This window comes from Carica papaya, chromosome 5 (genome assembly GCF_054855325.1).
Source record: "Carica papaya isolate Zhongbai chromosome 5, ASM5485532v1, whole genome shotgun sequence".
Lineage (NCBI taxonomy): Eukaryota > Viridiplantae > Streptophyta > Magnoliopsida > Brassicales > Caricaceae > Carica > Carica papaya.
This window is the reverse complement of record NC_142313.1, coordinates 18702917-18713800: the sequence shown is the minus strand read 5'-3', so window position 1 is coordinate 18713800 and position 10884 is coordinate 18702917. Positions and strand designations below refer to the sequence as shown.

General features: G+C 29.0%; 1 pseudogene; it reads right to left on the bottom strand.

Moving 5' to 3' along the window:
* Positions 1 to 7426: 7426 nt before the first annotated feature.
* LOC110810773 (ethylene-responsive transcription factor ERF039 pseudogene) lies at positions 7427 to 7741 on the bottom strand (annotated as a pseudogene).
* Between the last annotated feature and the right edge of the window lie 3143 nt (positions 7742 to 10884).

Genomic DNA, 10884 nt, shown 5'->3' with positions numbered 1-10884 from the left:
ATCAACTTCCATCAAGTCATAAAAAGTTCTAACTCTTAAAAGTATATTAATGCAATGAATGAAGAGATCAACTCCATAAAGAACAATGCCGTATGAGATCTTATCCAATTACTTGAAGGAGCCCAAGAAGTTGTTCTAGAAGAACAAATTCCATAACTTCAAGAACCAATGTCATTAATAAAATCTACTAAAGAGATGAGAAGTTCAATTCTACATGATTATGTTGTATTTCTCCAAGAACATGAGATTAACATTGGAATGGTGGAAGATGATCCAATCAACTTCCATAAAGTTATGAAAAGTTCTAACTTCTAAAAGTAGATTGATACAATGAATGAAGACATCAAGTTTATGAAGAACAATTATGTATGGGATCTTATCCAATTAGTTGAAGGTGTAAGACTCATTATTGTAAATGGATATTTAAGACCAATAGAGACTCGAAACACGATGTGGATAGATACAAGACACATTTTATCGTTAAGGGCTTCACAAAAAAAAAGGACATTGATTATAAAGAGACTTTCTTTTTGGTTTCATCGAAAGACTCTTTTAAGACTATAAGGCTTTAGTGATATATTTTGACCTTTAGTTGTGTCAAATGAATGTTAAGACTGTGTTTCTCAATGATGACATTGATGAAACAATAATTAATAGTATAACCAGAAAACTTTATATTGGGCGATGCGAAATAAATAATTTGTAAATTAAAAAAAATCTATCTATGAACTTAAGTAGGCTTCTCGTTAATAGTATCACAAATTCCATCAACGTTTTATATTGTTTGGTTTTGAGACAAAACTAAGAGATTTCTGACAAAAAAATTTAAAATAAAAGATCTTAGGAATGTCTCTTTTATCTTAGGGATCCAGACATACCAGGATCATTCTCGGAGAATTATTGAATTATAATAAAAAAGGTATATTAAAAAGGTTTTTAAGAGATTTACAATGCAAGATTGTAAACTAAATGACATATTTGTATTTAAGAGAGATAAGTTTACTCCAAGTCAATGCCCTAAAAATGACTATGAGACTAAAAAAATGCAAGAGATTCTTTATACTTCAGTTGTAGGGAGTTTTATGTTTGCTCAGATTTGTATACGTTTGGATATTGCGTACATTATTGGAATATTAGGGATATATTTGAGTAATTCAAGAATGGATCATAAGAAAGCAGCCAAACGTGTCATGCACTATTTATAGAGAATGAAAGATTAAATGCTCACAGAATCTGACATCAAAAGCTCATCATTCCTCACTAACTAACCATGGTTGCCATTTTACAAATTTGATATAACAAACTTTGTTATCATTTGTTTTCTTTCTCATAACCCCCATCCCTTTTTCATTTTACAAATGCAGTCTTATTCATAAAAAAAGTTGTAAATTTCTTGTATAAATAGAATTGATTTCTCTCAGTAAAATATAGTTGAGAGTTGTCCAGTCATATTCGTCTAATATTTCTTCTTGGTATCAAAGCCATCCATTACTATAGATGATGTGAGCTCCTTCATTTTAGGTGGAAAGAAACAAGAAATAAACACCTCAAATATCAACATAGGGATAAAAATGTTAAACCTATAAGGAAATTTTGTTGCATCTTATTGCACGGTTAAGCTAAATCATGACAACTTTCTTTTATGGAATAATATGATTCATCCAATCATCATAGGAAATAAGATTGAGGGCTATATTGCATAATTCTTAAATTTCTTAAAAATAGTCAAGGTGGCGAACTTTTTTTACAAAATAGACCCAACTCATTCTATTGTAATTATCAACAAACACAACAAAATATAAGTCATTGTTTAGTTAAAGAATTCTCATAAAACCGAATAAATCAACATAAACTAGCTTAATCGGACATGATGTTCTTCTTTTCAATCCTTTTAGAAATGCATCTTGATGTTCTTTTCTAAATATACAGCTTTCAAACATGTCATTCACATGCTGAATTATAGGCAAACCATCCACCAAAGCTTAATTAGATAAAGATTTCAAGCTATTAAAGTTTAAATGCTTATATATATGATGTCGTAACCAGTCATTATCATCTAAAAAGACTACAAGTGTTTAATCTTTGCACTCCAAAATGAGAGAAAACATGTTGTTATCGGCCTTAGGCATCTAGAACAACATGTGCTTCTTAGTTTAATCATAAAAAATAGCACATGATATATCTTAAAAAAATAAGTGCATACCTTTCTCTTAAAAATTGTCCCACATTTAACAAACTTGAATCAAAGTCAGGTACCTAAAGAACATCTTTAATGTAGTTGAAACGACTAGAATTTACCTTGACAATTCCTTTTCCACATACTTCATGAACTATCCCTTTTCCATGTACCCTATATCTGACAAACATCAATTTCCAGTAACACAATCCAAAAACAAGCTTCCAGTCTTATCTTTTTTTTTTCTCTTTGGTAAATTTTACATGTTTAGCTTTAAGTCAACAAAACTTTGCAATGTGACCAAGTTTCTTATAATAAAAACACTGTGGCTTCTAATTTTAAGCCTCACCATTGTTCTCGGTATCTTTGTTGCGATTGTAGCTTCCACGTCCACTACCTCGACCGCTTTAGCTCGTCTTTGTCCATGACCGACATAGCCTCCTCGCCCTTGCTTGTTACTTAACTCATTAAGATTTGTTTTAGAACATGCATCTTTATCTGAAATGTATTTTTAGTAACACATTCTTCCTGCTTGTTCAGCGTATCTTCATGAGATTGTAATGAGGTAAGCAATTCATAAGTTTTTAGTTGACTCAAGTTTTTGGATTCTTTTTGACAGCCACTATGTGAACATATTTGTTTAGAAGACTTCACAACACTTTGTCACTAACCCTTTACTCTGATAGTTGATCACCATATTTACGTATCTGGTTAACAACCTCAAGTATTTTGCAAAAATAGACCTTCATATTCTCACCATCCTTCATCTTCAAATTGTCTTATAAGTGTTTGCATTTGACAGATTAAACTTTAGTAGTCTCCATATAGGCCATTTGTAGTGCATTCCATATACCTTGTGACTTTATTACAACTGCAATTCGTGAAAAGATATTGTCATCAACAACTTGTTGAATTAAAAAGAGAGCTTTATCATCTTTCTTCTTACATTCTTTAAGGACTTCAACTGAAATGTCTGCTTCATCATAACCATTCTCAATTAGCTCCTATAAATCCTAAGAAATGAAGAGGGTTTTCATTTTTATGCTCCATATTTTATAGTTATTTCCTTTGAATAATCATAGTTAGGGAAGAGTTGAACTCACCCATGGAGTTGTTTGTCACCTCCTATATAACCTTACTTTGATACCAAATATAAACTTTAAATTAGTTCTAAACTAAAAAGAAACTTCTTAATTTGATTGCAAAATCAAAAGAGGCAGAACAACATGCCAAAACCTTAGGCCATAACCAAAAGAAAAAATTTAAATTTCTAACTCAAACAATCCATTCAAGAACACACTATCCCATCTACCAAAAGTTCTAATACACTCATAACCCTAAATTACTTGCATTTTTTTTCCCTAAACTATATAAACTAATTAATTTGGATATGCTTTTGCATATTATTCCTATCACGTTAGTTAACATACAGTGATCGTTTTAGATTTTTTTTTATTTTTTATTTTGCAATTTATAGCCTACGAAAAATAATATATATGTTTTTATTATTGTATTCTCTGGCACATGTTAAATATTTATGTATAGAGATTATTTTGGTCTATTTTTTGCAATTTAATTATTCCTGTAGCTATCTAAACTAATTATTTTTCTAGTATATTAGTTAGTTGAGCTATGTTTGTAACGTCCCACCTGACCGTGCGTCTGATTCTGCTGACACAGTTGGCACGCAGTGCCATCCCGGTTGGTTGGCTATTGAATTAGCCTAATTTTGTAAAATTACAGAATGACTCTAAATCTTATAATTTTATTCATTTGAACCCTTGTTTAATTACATAATGACCCAGATTTCTAAATTTATTTTTAAATTTTATGTTTCTTTTTTCTATTTTTATATTTTTGGCTCCCTTTTAAATTCCGAAATCCACCGTAATGCGTACTTAAAAATCTTTGAAACGTAAATTCATTTATGAATTTAATAATTATAAATTCTCTCGAAAATTATAAAATTCATCCCAGCATTCTTCTCTCTCTCTAAATTTCTCCAAAATATCCTGAAAACTAAATATCCCATAATGCTGGATGTTATAGTTTTGAACTAAATTTTTTGTAGTTTATCCCTCTAATACACTTTAATCTAACATGCATAATTTAAAAGAAAGACTAAAAATTTGAGAGGTGGAAGACAAGTAACTCATAAAACATTGTCTGACTATGGGTTATAGTAGTTTGGGAAGAATGAAGACAAGACACTGGAAAAGCAAATGTAACAAAATTACTTTTAAGTACATGAGTATCTTACAGATCTACATAAGACGAGAAGGCAAGGTTAAGTTTACATTCATTGTGATTGTGATGGTGATGCCTAAACTGCTATTCATCATACTCTTAATTCTTTCTCTTCTACTTATGTATATAAACTACATTTACATACACACATAATATATGTATGTATACACTTTATGTTATCCCAGAAAAAGGGAATATTGCACTGTTGGAAACTGACATTACAAAGAATCCAGCTGATCAAATAGACAAACCCCATGAACATAATCCCCCACCATGTTGAACAAGTAGTACAAGAATCACCTGCACCTCACATATATCAATCATATTTGTTAGTTTTTGTATGATAATCAAAAAATTTGAATAAAGAACTTTATATATATAAAAAAAAAAAAAGTTTATAAGTTCAGAAAATTTATGTTTCAGTAAAGCATTGAGTCGGAAGCTTTGAAATAAATATATACAATTATTTTAATAAAAGCTAAAATTTTAATTGAATAGACACAATTATACCGAGCTTAGTGTAGTATAAAGCCAATATATTGTTTATGTTAAATAATTTTACTATTTAGTATTCTTATTGCATTTTTCTGCGTAAATAACTTCATATAAATACAATAAGAATATTAAATAGTTATAGTAGTTGAATTATTCAACATAAACAATAATATATTAATTTTATACTAAATTAACTTCATATAAATAAATATAAAATACTTATAATTTCGAGATACGTATCACTTAGAAGGATTGTTTGAGCTGAAAAAGTTGTTGAATAAACAGTGACTGAGATTAAAATATATATATTAACTAGATGACTCTAGACTATTGTTATATGTTTCTCTCTTGCCCAGACTATGGCCTACATAAACTCAAATCTCACAAAATTATGATATAATAAATGTTTTAGAGAAAAAAAAAATACATATGATATGATGGTTGGAAGAAATTGTAAAATAAATTATATAATATAATCATACTGCAGAAACCTTTTGTTTTGTTTTTACGAAGTGAAAAAAAAGAAGAAGAAAAGTGGTGGGCATTATTAGTTGTAAGATTCCAAACTTGCTATGATTTGTCTTATTTTTTGTCACCTTGTTTACACACAATGTAATGTAGAAGTGTGAATAATTGGAAAAAGCCCATATATATATATAATAAATGTATAATCACTTCCAAAGAAAAAGAATAATCAGAGAACAAATGATTAGGGTGGGTAGACTGGTGGTAATTAATTAATTACCCATATATATACATAACAATATATATATATATATAATTATTTTGTTTGTTTATCAAACATTGAGCCAATGGGTAAATGGAACACTGGTGGCAGCTGGCTTGAAATGATGAATAAATAGAACAAAAAGGATATTAAAATTAATGTGTGTATATGCATATATATATATATATATAACGATGGTGATGAGGTCATTTAGCATAATTAACAGTTCTGAGTTGTTGGACAAATTTTAATGGAGAACATGACTCTTTTACTACACACTTCTTTTTAAATTTCAATACCTTGCATTGTATATAACACGTATATATATATATATATTTAGATCATGTTGTCACCTTATTTGGATACCCTACAGGTTTGGGAATCCAATTTAAGCTTTCTTTTGGCCTTTATTATCATATTGTTAATATTTAAATACAGTATTGGCAAAACAACCACAATATATATAATATATATGTGTTCCTTACATATGCAGGCTTCTCTTTTCTTTTTCTTCACTGTCATAGCTATACATATTATTAATAATTATAAAGAGAAAAAGCTTAATTATGAAGATGTCAACAGGATACATGTAAATATATGTATATGTGTAACATATGCTACATTAAGTTTGAGTTAAATATGTATATGTGGGTATCTGAATTTATCAAGTATTACTACTTTTACAGTTCTATCCATTCAACCCCATAATTGAAAGCTCAAAGGTAAATTATTCTTAATAGCCAACGTTTTCCGCTATACTACTTTTTTTTTTTTAAATCAACTATAAATTAAATTTAATACTATTTTCATGTTTAAAATTCAAAATATAATTTTTTTAAGAACTACGTGCGACAAAATAAAATTGAATTAAGATTGCTGGAAAATATAAGATTTAGGATTTTTAATTTTAGACCAAACAAAGGCAAACTTGTAAGGTGGTACATTTTTTAAATTATTAAAACTATGTCTAAAATAAATCTAAAGTTTGGGCAAAATTTATTTGTAAATTAAAAGTTGAGTTCATGTAGAGTTAGATGTGGAATTTCAAATGTCAAAGTAGAATTTAAAATCTTAAATCACTAGGGACTCTAGAATATATATTATTGTAATAGAAATCATTTTCTCTACCTTCATCAAACATAATAATTTTTTTTCTCTAATCATTCCTCTTAAATCTTTCATTAATAAGCTGAAAATTTTAATCATCGTTTAACTTGCAATTTTGATACATCTTATTAATCCATTAATCAATTATGTTTTGAATAAACTCCTTTTCTTTTTATAAAAGAAAAAAAAAATATATATATATATATATATATGAAAATCCTAAATGAAGCAAAGGAATCAAAAATCAGAACCCATTTAATGGCCTACAAAATAAAAAAGAAAAGAGAAGAACAAGAAAGAAAGAAAGAAAGAAAGAAAGAAAGAAAAATTTTATTCTTTGGAGGAAAACAATGATGTTTTCTTTGATAAGTTATGCTCAATCTATCAATGCAGAATTAGATTTTAAGCACACGACTATGGTGATTAACTATACGTCCTATATATTTGCGATGGTGATTAATTATATTTCTTTATTATACATACATACATATATATATATATATATATATATATATATAAAATACAGTAGAGAACGAAGATCAGAACTATGCATCCCACATCGGAGGATCACGCGAATCATCTATTGGTGTTGACGAAATTCAGTAAAGAATGGAGTTTGAAAAAATTTGAGGTAGCAGTTAGATATCACCCATCGATACGCAAACTCTTTAAGTTCAGAAGTTGTCCCAGACGAACTCCGGTAGTTCGTCAGGCGGCCATGAAGAAGAACAGTAGCAAAACGCAGCGTTTGAATCCACAAGATCAGGGAGATCAAACAGCGTATCTTCATCGTGGGCGTCGTCGTCGCCAGTCGAGCTGTGTTTGGCTTGAAATGAGGTAGACGCGGCGGCTTTGGCGGCGGCGGCTTGAATGTCTTTAGGCGAGGTGGTGAGAGGACGTGGGAGCTGATGAGCGAACTGAGGAAAATTGAGATGAGCCGAGGAACCTTTAATGGCGAGAGCGGCTACATCGTGAGCTCGAGCCGCCATTTCTGGAGTGGGGTAAGTACCGAGCCAGATGCGTGATTTTTTTCTGGGTTCTCTGATTTCAGAAACCCATTTTCCCCAACTTCTCATTCGGACTCCTCTGTATTTTTCTTCATCGCTTCTGCGTTGCCTTTTTTTAGGGTTAGGGTTAGGGTTAGTGGTGGAAGGAAGAAGGTTGAGGTGATGAGTTTCCATGGTGAGCCAAGAATTGTTTCATGATAAGCCTTTTTATTATTCTTGTTTTACACCACCTCCTTCTCAATTAATTTTAATAATTATTAATAAACAAACATAGAAGAATAACACAACCATATATATGTATTTATACACACACACACACACATATAAATACAAATATATGTATGTATGTATGTATGTAAACACACACAAAAGAAAGAGGGTACCTTAGGTTTGTTTGATTTGTTACTAGCTTAATCCAAATTTGTTTTAGTTGCATGATTTCCAACTTGACTCTAAATTTGAGTCTTAAAAAATTATGTAATTGAATGATAGAATTAAACAAATTAAATTTACCCTTTTAGTATACCAACAAGATAATTTAATTTTATCTATGTTGGTTGGGCACGCGAATAATGAAATTGTACGATGAGTTCATTGTAATCATAATATATATATATATATATATATTATAATTTTAAGAGAGAAAAACACTTGTTCAAACCATGAATTTCACATGGATTGCCCCACCCGTCCTTTAATTTCTCATGAAAAAAAAAAAAAGTATCCCTCCCTTGTTGATATGTTGTCATCTTCAAAACTCATCTGTCCCGACTCACTTTTTTAATTTGTTACTTTATTTATTCCTTTGTTTTATAAATTAATTATTATTTACTAAATCAAACAAATTCTCAGAATCTTTCAATAATTAGTAGAAAAACAACATGTGGGTTCTGCCAAGACTGACTACATCTACTTGTTTCCCCACCGCTGGCTACATTATATTTTATACAAATATATTCTATCTGCCTGCGTTTTTAACACTGCTAAATTAATTTATCAGATTTGTCTATGCAGACCAACAGTATAAAAACATGCAGGTTTCCCAGCACTAATTAACATTTTAACATTAGATTAAAGTAATATAATCATCATTAATCAAATAAATCACAGTCCAAAGTTTCTACAAAGTCCAAGATTACATTAATTCAAGATGGCACATAATATCATGTCTAATGCTACAAAACTAAAGTAAATGAGGATTGGAATTCAAATTATATCCTATTTTTTTTTTTTTAAAAAAAAAATTAAAATTAAAAAACAAAAAAATTTGTTGAACAAAATGGTGATAGGGATTATTATGTAAATTAATATATCACACATGCTAATAAGATGTCATCATCTAACGGGTCCCAAATGACAGATGTTTTTCAATCAATTATGTTTATATTTTATTTAAACATGATTCGGCTCAATTTGAATTGAAAAGATGGTTTTGCTTGATAGTCTTTAATTGGTTTATTCTAAAACTCTCAGCCACCTGGTTATAATAATAATAATAATACATACATACATATACATACACTTGATATCTCTATTTTTCCAACTTAAATTTTGTCTAATTAGGTTTTTAAACCGTAGAATTGTGAAGAAATAATTCTATAATTTTATAATTCTACATATTAAATATATTTATATTTTTTTAATAAATCCTCTTATAAGATAAAATAATGCAATCAAGTGATTTTTGTTCTCATTGTGCAATCATATTTTTTATTATATATAATGGCTAAGATTATTCATTTAATTGATTGATTTCATGTAAAAATTAATATTAATGAATGTGATGATCTGATTCTACAATATATATACCTTATTTTGAATTGTTTAATTTATCACATTCTTATCAAAACTAAATCCATTACATATATATATATATAACATATTTAAAATTTGCAGTTATAGATTAAAATTTTTAACACATTGTCAACATGATGAATTTGATAAAATTATTATGTACGATAGTTTTATAGTATTTAAATAGCAAATGCTTTTAATCAAAATATTTGTTAATTGTAATGCATTTCTTTTGATAAGGTGCCCTCTTAAAAACCACCATGCCTATTATATACATGTATTATATATGTATATTATATAATCAACGGCTAAAATCATGATTTTGTTCCTCTAATGTCAATTTTTGTTTATATTAATTGATATCTCAATTTTTCATTAAATTAATTCTTATATATTTTTTTTAAATTTTTTCATTTTAATCTCTCCCCTTAAACAGTCATTACCACAGTTAAGATGCATATGAATGTTCACAATCCGTAACATATTTTAATTTAATATCAAGTTAAAATGTTACATGATATTCGATGTAGCATTTTAAAGAAAATAAAAATATACTAATTTAGATTGATTCACAATTAAAAAAAAAAAAAAGATTAACCAATTAAAAAAACATTGACCAAATAACTCCCTTTCACTTTTTGTCAATTCTCCCTGTCCTCTCTCTAAATGCGTTGCTCCAATTTACCTTCTTTTCTTTTATTTTCTTTTCTCTTGCAATAGGAAAAAATATGTGTTATTCCTCTTCTAGGAAGCCTTGAGTGAAGGATGAGCCTTATGGAACAGGTGCCCTATTCTTCTTTCCTTTATATGTGAGGCCTCAAAGTTTCCTATGCATGTCAGATTGAATTGCAAATCCAGTTAATCCTTGGACATTTCGAGTATAATTTGAGCATGATTAACTCATAGTACTTGTAAGTTGAATCATTATTAATCCAGTATGAATTGACAACACTAAGACCTCTTAATCTTCGACCAACATGCTTTCAGCAACTACACCTAACATAAACACGATAAATAGCATAGCCTTACTTGGCCTTGTAACCCAATATGATGAACCTTGCCTAGTGTGTGAGCCTCATGACTCGAGTAATTGAAGGTTATTTTGGATTCTCCCAGCACCTTAAGCTCTAAAGAAAACTCATTACACCATATTATTTTTTTTAATCCCTGCAAGCAACACCTCTTAATTAAGATTGTACTGTTCAGCTCAATAGTAAAGCGATAGGTGCTTAAAGTTTGGAGTGTTAGGAGAGATTTTAAGGCATGAACTTTACCGGTTAATATTTTTTAACTCTAGTTAATGTTTTTTTAATTAATCAAACTTTTTTTCA